The following is an 11,941-nucleotide window of genomic DNA, read 5'->3' on the forward strand; positions in this document are numbered from 1 at the left end:
ATTCAAATTTCAGAGCGCAAATGTATGTAGGAAAAAAAAAAAACTAAGTATGTCGAACACAAATCAATTATTTGCGAAAATGATGGGTATTTGAATGCAAGCAATGCATCTGCACGCGAATTGAAATTGGTAAAAGAGTAAAAGGAAGGGTGCGATTTTCACCGATCCCAAAATCGCATATATTGTATTGTGTGTAATGTTGCAAAAGGATAACAGCGAATGCGAATTTGCATATTTATTGATTTGAGTTATTCCATTTATTTCGAAGGTAGCCGGAAAGGGGGATTGGATTTAATGACAAGGCATTTTGCCGCTATGAGTGTGACAACTGCCCGGGTTTTTTTTTTTCAGTCCTTATTGGTCCTGCAGAGAAATGCAAATGCAAATTATAATGCCCGATCTCCTTCTCATCGCGCAACTCTGCCTCATCATTATAATCTTTTATTCTTACTCTCTTTTTTTTTCCCGGGGTGGGACATGTGCATATAGTTTGTAGAAAAGGGGCACTATTTAATCCCAACAGAAAAGCGAAGTGAAAACACAAGCCAAATATGCAAATTTCCATAAGGTTATTTTATTTTTTGTGTGTTTGTGTGTTTGTGTTTCATTCACAGTGCGCTATTGATATTGAAAAACGTAAATTCGCATAACAGATGTCCTGTGTGAAGGATGTGCGTGCCTAACTTGCAAATGGAACCGAATCGAAATAATTCGGAGGGAGTCCAAAGAGCAAAATCAGTCGTCAGTCGAAACCAAAGGATAACGCATCGTTAGGCGGCTCCTCTTAGGCTATATAAACAAATAAGGTACGCAATCAAGCATACATATATATATTAATATTAGTTTATATGATAAAAAGCATTATAAAAAACATTATAAAATACTTTCACGAAATACCAGTCTTGGTTTGCATTTGGGAAACTTTTCTGACTTTTGCCCGACTCAAAAGTTCTCGCACAATGGCTGTCAGGTTTGTTGAAGACCTCATGGGGCAGCCGAGAGAACCAAGATCGAGCTCCACAATTTCGGGAATAAGGGAATAAGGGAACAAAGGGGTTAAAGGGTGCCGGACAGAGGGAGAGAAATCAAGGACGACACAATCTGAATTAATGAAATGTGTGACGCCGAAATGAAGCGAAGGCAGCGCTTGATTGACACGTTGACAGACGCAGGACACAGAACGCAGGACACAGGACGCAGGACACAGGACGTAGGACTTTCGTGGCGGAACGGGAAAAAGCACAGCCGGTTAGGAGAGACCAATCCGAATCTGAATCCAAATCCGAATCCGGATCCCGTTGCGTTAGCGATCCCGAACTGAGATTGTTTTCCAACTTCCTTTCGTCCTAGCAAACCACCCGTTGTGGAATTGTTTTAATATTCTATTTAAAATCGGGAGAAAACGCAAATGAATGTCCTGCGGCGATCTGATCAGCGCACGTTTGTTTGACAAACTTCAAAGTCTGCAAACAACGGCATGAACTTTCCTTGATTTTACAATCAAATATAGCACAATAAAAAAATGTAAAATACTTGTTGTTTCTGCAACGTATTTCTCTTTCCCATTTAATAGAGAAATCAATAATTCATGTTATATGCGATCGGTTTTTTAGCGCTTTTGTAAAACGAATTTAACAAATGCCTACTTTTTACTTGGCGGCTAAAGGCGTCGCGTCCTCTGGTCCGTCGGTTGTTTTAATAAATTAAATTCCGGAAAATCCACAGGAAGTCTGTCTGTGCATTTTTGCTCTCAGTTCAGGGGCGGCGGGAAAATCGGAGGCGTGGGCAACGGGCAACGGGGAAACGGGGAGCAAATGCAGTGGCAGCCATTCATTCTATCACTTCCTGGCTGCAGCAGAAAACGGAACGACAGCAGCGCATGCCGACACGGACTTAATTTCATTTAAGGACTCTTCCCGTTCTCGGTTTATCACACAGAAAGAAATATATTCTAGAAAGCACATACATCATTTTATTAAATGAGGGAGTAATATTTCCTCTTAATAGCTTATTAAATATTACAAATTATTCAAATGAGGGAGAAATATTTCCTCTTAATAGCTTATTAAATATTACAAATTATTCAAATGAGGTAGAAATATTTCCTCTTAATAGCTTATTAAATATTACAAATTATTCAAATGAGGGAGAAATATTTCCGCTTAATAGCTTATTAAATATTACAAATTATTCAAATGAGGTAGAAATATTTCCCCTTAATAACTTATTAAATATTACAAATTATTCAAATGAAAGCGATACAAGTTTTCCAATCTTGCTTGTTTATATAAACGCATTGAGTTGCACTTTTTTTCTCAGTGCGCCACCATCAATGGCAGGGCATAAAATAAATGTAATAAAAGATAAATACAAATGCACCGCTGCTCAACAAGTGTCGTAACCACCGAGCAGCGCCAATAATCCAATCGAAGGAAGTCAAGTCAGAAGGCAGGACCTTCTGCTGCCATGGCAATACCTCTTGATGACCAAAACACGTGCCCTTCGCCAAAAAGGTCCTGATGATCCCAGGAGGTCCAACGTGTGTGTGTGTGCCCAATGCCCAAGTGGCGAGTGGCGAGTGGCGAAGGTCACTGCCCAGCCAATTTCTGGGTTAATTTCGTGAAAAATGAAAAATTAATTGAGAAATAATGTTGACAGGCGCTGACCAACAGCACCACCACCACCAACCAGCCAGCCAGTTAGTTAGGGGCATAGAAATAGGACCGGATCCGGTAGACCCCCTGCCTGCAGTGTCAATGGGCTGTCTAATCCCGCGATTGCACTTGGTTTGCTCCGGGAAACAGGCAATCGAATCGTCTTGAGGACGGACACGTGCTCTAGCGCCCTCTTGCGCTCTGCTGACCAATGGTCAAAAGTTAAGTCGCCGCCAAGGCAATGTCGGCCATTTTGACCAGCTGACAAGCGGGCAAAAGAGCCCAGAGGTCAGCCATCATCATTATCACGCTTATAAGCCGGGTTCCCTCAACCCAAAGCAACCCATATATATATATATATATACATATATTTTTCCCACCCTGACTGAGCAAATCAGGGCGAGCAATTGGTATGCAAATTGAAGTAAACTTCTTCCCCGATCGTTGTGCGTTTAATGAATTTCTACCGGTTTAGAAGTAGACATCGACGCAGAGGTTGAGGTTCAGGTTGAGGTTCAGGTTCAGGATTCTGGATTTTGGCATTCGGTAGTGAATGCAGGGGGTTGGTCAGCATGGGTCATAGGGGTACGAGTGCGACTGGCCAGTGGTCAACTTGATTAGTGACCGGGCCCCGAGGTCGTCGAGGCAAATCACAACCGGGGGGGGGGGATAACCCGGATAATGAAGCGTGCTAGCAGCGGCACGGGGAGTGATCTCTTTGGTAAAAACATTGCATTTTTCACATTAAACAGAACATAAATCACAAAATTAATGGGGCGCTCGGCGTGGAGGAACATCCCATCCCTGGGATACAAATACAAATTGTGTGCAAACAGGGGCAAACTAATATACATACATATATAGCAACTGGACACTGGAACGTAGCAAAGTGGGCTGGGCACACGATCACAACATGGTTGCTTACCTACCATAAATATGCTGAAAATATTTGACTTACTGCTTACTGCGCTTACATACTTGTGCGGCATGAATTATTATTATCGAATTGGTCATCATCAGCAGTGGGGTGGCTTGTTGTCCTCTAAATATTGTGCCCCCGTTGGTCATCGTATATCATCGGATTAAACTCGAAACCAAGCCAAGCACATCCAAGCTCCTGGGGTCAAGTGATTGCGAGTTATGAGTAGGGAGTGGGAATATTCTTTGAATTTAACTGACTTTCTAAGAATGAATTAGATGCCATCATTAGCTGGGAAAATGGTCTTATCAGCCAGCCATTTCCACCATTTTTGCCTGACAAATGCTGTTGACATTTGAACTTAAACCGTTTTCGTATAATATGGCAAATAATAATCCCTAGCCAGATGCTTAAAAAAAAAAAAAAAAAAAACCTGGCAAAACAAGGAAACTATGCCACTGACAGGGCTTATAGTATATGTACGTCCTTTCCGCCTCAGCTGCTTGAACTGCTTGCGCCGGCGGCCACGCCCCCTTGGCCGCAACTACCGCCCAGCGCCCACATCACCTACGTGGATAGAAGCTTGAGCTCTTTTCATTTACAAAAGCGAATGGCAAACAAGGAATAGCTGAGGGGAAAGCGAGTAAGAACACACACAAAATGTAATCCCAACGAAAAGTAAATTGTATTTCAGAGCAGACTTGTTGATGTGTGTGTGTGTGTGTGTGTGTGTGTGTGTGTGTGTGTGGGTAAGCGAGCGTGTGTGTGTAATACCCTACAGTGGGGGCATATCATTTCGGACCATTTTATATATTGTACATATATTTTGTAAATCAATAGAATGATTTGCACTCTATATTTAATAGCACATCTCAAATATTTCATTACATTACACAAAGTCGAATGTACAAATATCAAATAGGGTAATCCACATTCTGATATGTCCTTAGCCCTATATGATTTCAGCAAGTCTAGGACTTCGTTGCTCACCCAAAGCCACTGGAAATCTGCTGTGGTCGCAGGGAATGGGAATGGGAATGGGAAATACCTAAAACTAAGTCCTCATCACGGATATGAGCAAGACAATGACAAGGAACGGCTGAATTAGATGGGAATTACTTCTAAGCGAAGACAGCGAAGACAACAACAACATAACATTCGTAAGTGCTTTCTAAGCAATCTCTAGGTTTAGATTTTCCAGGGCAATAAACTGCAATCCAGTCGAATACTGAAAAGTACAAGCCACGTTCCAACTCCAATACACCGAATTTGCGAAAACCAATGTAAATATAATTGTATCTAAATGGATTGCCATACCTTATTTTGCTTTTACAAATATACAACATATTTTCAAAAATATATTTATTACATTAAACTTAAAACTTAAATGCCAGTTGTTCAAGGCGGTCAAATTTTTATCGTTGCCAAATTTACAGCTAAAAAACTTGGAATACCATTCCTCATTTAAATTGCATTTTAATTACCTTTACAAAAAATGTCAAATCGAGCAATTTAATTTTATTGCCTTCCTAATTATTTTACAAAAAATACGAAAAATAGTCCGACTTTTTGCTGCTCACCCCGTTTCACCCAATTTGCGGCTGTTAAAATGCTAAAAAATTCTACAAATTGATAAAGTCTTCTGTGAATCAGTATTATATTTCAGAGAACGTATGTACAGTATTGGCATCACAATCATTCCTTCCATCAAACTGCGGAGAGCAGTGGAGGTCCTTGGAATGGGGACAGTTGTGAACAAGTGCCCACCGAAAGATCCCCCTCCCCCCCCCCCCCTACCGCACTCCGCCAGCCAACGAGTGTACCGTTGTCGCATTTCCATATCAGGACTAATGGAACATTCCCGATGCTCTGGCATCCGTCCGCCGACTATGTGTGTCCGACAGTTTTCGCTGCCACTCAAACCGCTCAGCCTTCGATTCCCCCTCCACCACCACCTCACCCTTCGCCACCCCCTCCACCACCACCTCACCCTTCGCCTCCCCCTCCCCCTCCACCTCCCACCACCGCCTGCGCCTTCATCTCTATTTTCCGTTCACTTGATGTTTTCCCGAGCTCACAAAGTCGATAAATATGTATACACATGTACACACACACACACACACACTTGTGGCCTTATATGTATGTGTATGTATATATGTATAGAGATGGGTGGACTTGGGTCCTGCTTTCCCCCACTTTCCCCCCCCGCCGCAAACTCGCTGCGAATTTGCTTTCCTGCTCCACAGCTGCACATGTCAGAGACTCGAACTTTTAGCAAAAGACTGTTTCGTCTGCTTCCGCTGTGGGTCCCTCCTCTCTCCTCTCACCGCCCTCCTCCCTCGTCCTTTACCCCGCGAAATATTCAAGGGGTCCTCAGGTTTTCAGTCACTATCCGCTGTTTCGCCTAACGACCCATTCCCATACCCATTTCCATACCCATTCCCATTCCCATTCCCATTGCCGTAGCAAACCATCTACCTCCAACTCGCAGGTCCTTTAACAGTCACCGATTTCTCTGCTACCAATAACAATGTGTTCTCGTTTCTCTCCCCGCCAGTTTCCTCTGCTGATTCCACATCTACTACTTCTATGGTCGAGTTAACATCTATGCAGCACATCCAAAGGATAGCAGCGATTTCTGTAATATCACATTATTCACCATCAAAAAGTATTCAAATTATTCAATTTACAATTTTTTAAAGCGCAATAAAGTGCACTTAATTGAATCAAAAAAGAAAAAAAGTATACTTAATATAATCAAAATGCCAAAATATACTTAATAAAATCAAAATACCAAAAACCTGGCTTGACACACATTCAAATGATATTGCCAAAACGAAAGTACAGTAAAACGTATAAGTAATTAACTTGAAAGCGTAATACCAACGCATACCAAGAGCCTTTTGAAATAATTCCCAATAAATTGGGACTTGGGCTTTCCATTTAAGCATCAGTTTGATGGATGATAACCTATCTACTAAAAACCAAATGAAAACGGCTAAAAAGCGCTAAAAACAAAGGACACAAAACGCTTTGAGCAAATACGATGCAATGGGAAAGTCATCAAAGAAGCACAAAAACAGAGAAACAGAGAAACTCAAAGGCATAATAAGACATTTTGGAAATTGTGGAAATTTACAAGTTAGTTAGAAATCTCCTCCGACTTCCGTTTCTTCACTCAGCAGCACACAATTTGAATGTATGCAAAGCAGTTACTACAACATACATACATACGAGTGGAAAAGTGGGAGTTGAATGGGTGTGATGAGGTGGGCTCGAAAAGGATTTTAGATCCTATTTTCCCATGGAGTGTAAGAACGTCAGTCAGTCGGTTTGCCACCGCACAAATTTCGAAACTTTTCCCAGACACACGCAAAAAACACACACACACAATCGCAGAAATTTTCATTTGTGTGTGCGCATGTGTGTGTCTTTGTGATTTGAATTAAACTTTGCAACTCACTCACTGACACACACACACACACATGCACCACGCGCAGAAACACATCCTGTGTGTACACACACGTATGGAGAATTTTCCTGCAGACAACAAAAGGTTCCAAAAAAGGGGGGGAAAGCAGCAGATGATGAGGAAGTGGGTGGCTGGCGGTGGTAAAGGACATAGACTTGGATGGACGGCGCAATGGAACTTTTCTGGTGGCTCCTTTATATATGCGGTCGTGGGGTTTTTTAGCGGGCTGCGGGGTAACATTTTCCACTTATGTCCCATGTCCTTTGTGCCACTCCCCCTTCCCCCTTCCCACTCCGCGTTCAACCCTTTTTTTTTTTTTGGGAAGTTTTGCTTCAAAGCTTTGTTGTCTTCGAGAAAAGCAAAGTACATACAATCACACACATATGTATGTTCGTATGTATGTATGTACGAGTATGTATTTGGGCATGCAAGTAAAACTCGAAGATATCCTGGAAAAGAGCCCTGTGACAGCTCTTGTGGTCTGCCAGCGACATTTGAACATTCATTTTATTTATTTGGGCACATGCTTCACTGTACTGCAAGTCGAGCAAGCTAACGATGGCCCAACCCCACAAAACAGCCCTAAATACCAGTAGCACAGCCCTCCATTTCAATGTTTTCCACTTTACAGTTTCCCCAATAAAATTTAAAAGGTTCCTAGATTATATCCACCTATTTATCTACCTTTATAGCACTAAAATCTGTGGTCAACTGCAGTCATTACTTTGAAAAAAGTTCACTACAAACAGGGAACAACATTTTTAAATAACTACAAAAATCCTTTTAAACAACTGACTGCCTTTTCTTGTTATATTTAGAAAAGCTTTTTAAGCAACCTTAAAATCGAGCGAATTATTGCTAAGACCCCAGCTGTTTGTACACATAGCATCCAAGACATCGCCATCGCCATCGCCATCGCCCTTTTGATGAAATCAATAATCCAGACGCACCTGACTCCCGGCGGCCAACAAAAGCCCGGCGATGGTCATTTTGGCCATAACTGTACATTAACCCCCATCAGCAGAGGGTTTCATTGGGGGTAGCACCGAGCTGGAGTCCGGAAACGAAGCGAACCAGGGACCAAACCAGACGCATAAACAACTTTAGACTCTAGAGCAGGAAATCAGTGGACTATTTTGGAGGTTTTTGGAAACAGTGAAAGGATACTTGCCGTCCACATTTCACCCTTACCGATTTCAATTGGGGAGTGGCAAGTGGGGAGCATGGGGACATCGATGGACTGTCGACGGGAAAGTGGCGAGCGGGAGATAAGTAATAAATATATTTCACGTCAGTCCGCACGGAAGAAGACCAGGACGAGTTTGTGCCCCCAAGGACCCAAAGTCCTGGCGTCCATTCCACCAACTCTCCTGCTCCCGATAAACAAAGTTCGGCGTGTCCAAGTTTTCGTGTGACGCGACCGCGAAAAGCGGTAACAATAAATACACGCCCTGTCATCCTTTGCCATCCCCCCCCCCTCTATTCCCCCTCTATCGAAACTCTTCCTGTTGTGTCCTTCAGTCCCTTGGTCCTTGGTCCTTGGCCCTTGCTCCTTGGTCCTTGGTCCCTTTTTAGAGGCAATGTCCTGCGCATGGACGGCAGACACTGGCCGCGAGTTAGCCCATGGACTTGCCTCCAAAAATAGCAAGGGAGCTTCATGCAGATTACCAAATACACTGGGGGAAAACCCAAAGCTCCAAAAGACTTCAAATCTTTGAATTTCTTCTTATTATTCAAGTATTATTTGTAATTTCAAACTATAATGAAGGAATGATTGGAAATCTTATGAGTTTATTTGGAAAAACCAAGGCGGCTGTTAGAGGAAATTGCGCTCAGTGTTGGGCAGCCAAGATGAGTCGCCCCATCTCGCGACGCGAACTCGCCCTTGAATCATTTCAATTTGAAGTAAATTGACATTACATTGCCGTGGGTGGCACTGGGCGCCCTGTCGCAGGAATTTCATACCGGGGTGCGTTGAAAAACTCAATAACTATCGGCGTCGGAAGGATGGAACCGAAGGGAAACTGAAGGGAAGCTGAAGGAAAACTGATGGGAAACTGGGAGGCAAATAGAAAGCGAATCGAAGGCGATGACTCTGCTCCCTGGCCACGGGGCAGCCACGCGTTGACTGACAGCCCCCATGGTAACAGTTCAGGGATCTGGGCTCTGGGATCTGTTTTCTAGGATTTGGTCAGGGGAAAATCAAGAGCTTGGGAAGGTGGAAAATGAGGGGGGGAGGGCAGGAGAGGCCAGACAGCGGCAAGCAGCAAACAAAACCAAACACAGACAGCAGCGCCATGCAACTTCAGTCCAGACTTTCGACCACCATTATACATACATCTAAATATATATATATATATATATATATATATATATATATATATACTTATATATATGTACATACATATAAAAGCGGGTGGGAAATCCAAAATGGCCGTTTCGACTAGACCTTTGTCCAGCAGGAAAATCAAATTGAAAGTGAAAACTTTCCACCCACCAAAGCCGGAAAAATGTCGAAAAACTCGCAAGTATTCAACCAAACATATAAAGACAATAAAAATTGAAGTAAAATGTTGTGCCCCAAGGTCTTATAAGTACTTTTTTAGCGAGAAATATACCCAAAACCGAATTATGTAAATTCAAATTCCACATTATTTGATTGGTGTTTAGCATCTGGTTATTGACCTTTGGGAAATACAAGCCACAAAAGAGGGGAACTATAACTACAAATATTGGCATGGTCTCCATAATTATAGCTTGGCAAATATTTTCTAATGGTCTCTATAATTATAGCTTAGCAAATTAGAGAGCAACAATGATTAGCAATGGGCTATTTATACTTTGAATAGCCAATAAATCCCCATTGGAATCGAAATCCAGTTAATAATGTTGCCCAAACAAAGTAATTAATATATCTTATTTATAGTTGAGCCCATTCTTAGGTTCTCTCCAGTTAGTCACAATGCCCCAGTGGGCTAACAAAGTGGTTACAGTAATACGAAATCCTTGTTCCGTTGTTAGTCAGGACATCCCCCCCGTACCCCCTGATCCCCCGAATCACCGAAGCCCCCATGATATTTCCCTTCTGTGAAAATTTCAAAAAGGGTTGCCAGCACACAGCGGCAATCTTTGGTTTCTTGATTAAAAAAGTAATTAGAAAACTAAATGAAAGTTTTACGCAATGAGCAAGGAGCGTGTGCGCGCGGGGGAGTGTGAAATGGGGGGGGAGGGGGCAGGAAAGAAAGTTTTTCGGGTAAAATGGGTAAATAATGTAAACCGAAATGACTGTACATGCGAGCAGTAGTTATTCACACCCCCACATCCACACACGCATGCCTTTTGTTCTCGAGGATGTGGCAAAGGATGCGAGTGGCATGGATGCGCTCACCCCTTTGGGTGACGCCGTTTTGGGTGAGGAATGAGTCCTGTTGGGTTCACTACATAGCCAAATGAACACATACGAGCACATATGTATGCACGTATGTATGTATGTATGCCGAGGGAGGGGGTGGTGGTTGGTTGGTCACATGGTGGGTGGTTGGGCGGTTGGGCGGTTGGGTGGTTGTGTGGTTGAGTGTTTTTTGGGTAGTTGGGTGTTTTTTGGGTGGTTCTTGCCCCGGCACATACGCTCGCGCAATAAATGTTTTCGAATGTCATTTGCTGCAAAGATGGCGACCATTAATATGGAACGAAAGGATTTGTTTTAATTTTGTTGCCCGTAGCAAAGTTGCGCTATATGTGTGGCGTTTTTCAAGGGGGGGAGGCGGGGGGCGGCGTACTCCCCACCGTCGCCACACATGCGAAAATTACGAAACTCACAACAATATACACACACACATAGAGATCTATGTATGTGTGCGTGTGTGTGGAGCTTACATATGTAAGTAGGTGGAGTCGCTGCGCCTTAGATTGAGTAATTAAATGGCAAAAATGTTGAATTGCATTCACTTTATGGGGATTGGTAATAGGTCCCTTCTCCTGCTGAATGCTGCTGCGGAATTCTGGTACATTAGGCGTGGCTTATTTTAATCTAAGCTATTACCAAATTGAAAGCATAGAATTAATCATGAATTAAACACATAGCAAATGCTTTGCAGCATATTATGAAAATCGTATGCTTCTGCGCAAAACGCTCTTCACGATTTTTCGATTATAATTTGCTTATTTTCCGCGTAGCAAGGACCAATGACCAATTAATTTCAGGATACTCCGCAGTAGATATCATGTGTAATATATATGTACATACATATGTATGAAATATAGTATATGTACATATGTATGAATGTATGAATCCACTCATTAATTTCCCCGTCAGCGGTGGGGATGTTTGCTTTTCCGTCAAGGATAAGGACGCATTATGTATGGCTATGTGGACGTTACCCCGGCAACATTTAAGCACCCACCACCCCTGCCCCCCGCCCCCCTTCCGGCGCTATAAAGACGGTGCGTGCCTGTTGTTGTCCCATAACGGATATTTGCGTTGTCATATCAAACGTCCCATATGGCCCGTAAACGGCGGCGCAAAGTGTCATCAAAGCCTAGAGGCGAATCGCATACAAGCAGCGGTCCAAATACACACACACAGATGTATGTACATATACACATACATATATAGTACATACATATATATGTACATATGTATTGAAAGGCGAATGGACATATGGAGTGCTGGGGTACAAGCGAGATGTGATAATAAAATACAAAACCAATAAAGGAAAAAGCTCTTTACACTTCACTTGCTCACCAAGAGTCGTTTGGGTTACCGATTTTCCGAGTTCCCTGGGATCCTGAGATCCTGATGGTGAGGATGGAGGATGAGGGTGGAGTTTTCCCCCGGCCATATAATACCATGCTTTGGATGGGTGCCGCGACTTCCGCCGCACGTCAAAAAACGAG

The 11,941-nt window shown here is 42.8% G+C and overlaps 1 long non-coding RNA gene across 1 annotated transcript; it reads left to right on the forward strand.

Annotated features, from left to right (window-relative positions):
* The first annotated feature begins 664 nt into the window (after positions 1–664).
* On the forward strand, positions 665–6,309 carry LOC120321756. Its single transcript, XR_005561483.1, has 3 exons — positions 665–806; positions 4,540–4,733; positions 6,131–6,309. It is a non-coding gene; the product is annotated as an uncharacterized LOC120321756 (long non-coding RNA).
* The last annotated feature ends 5,632 nt before the right edge of the window (positions 6,310–11,941 follow it).

Source organism: Drosophila yakuba, chromosome X (assembly GCF_016746365.2).
Source record: "Drosophila yakuba strain Tai18E2 chromosome X, Prin_Dyak_Tai18E2_2.1, whole genome shotgun sequence".
NCBI classification, from domain to species: Eukaryota; Metazoa; Arthropoda; class Insecta; order Diptera; family Drosophilidae; genus Drosophila; species Drosophila yakuba.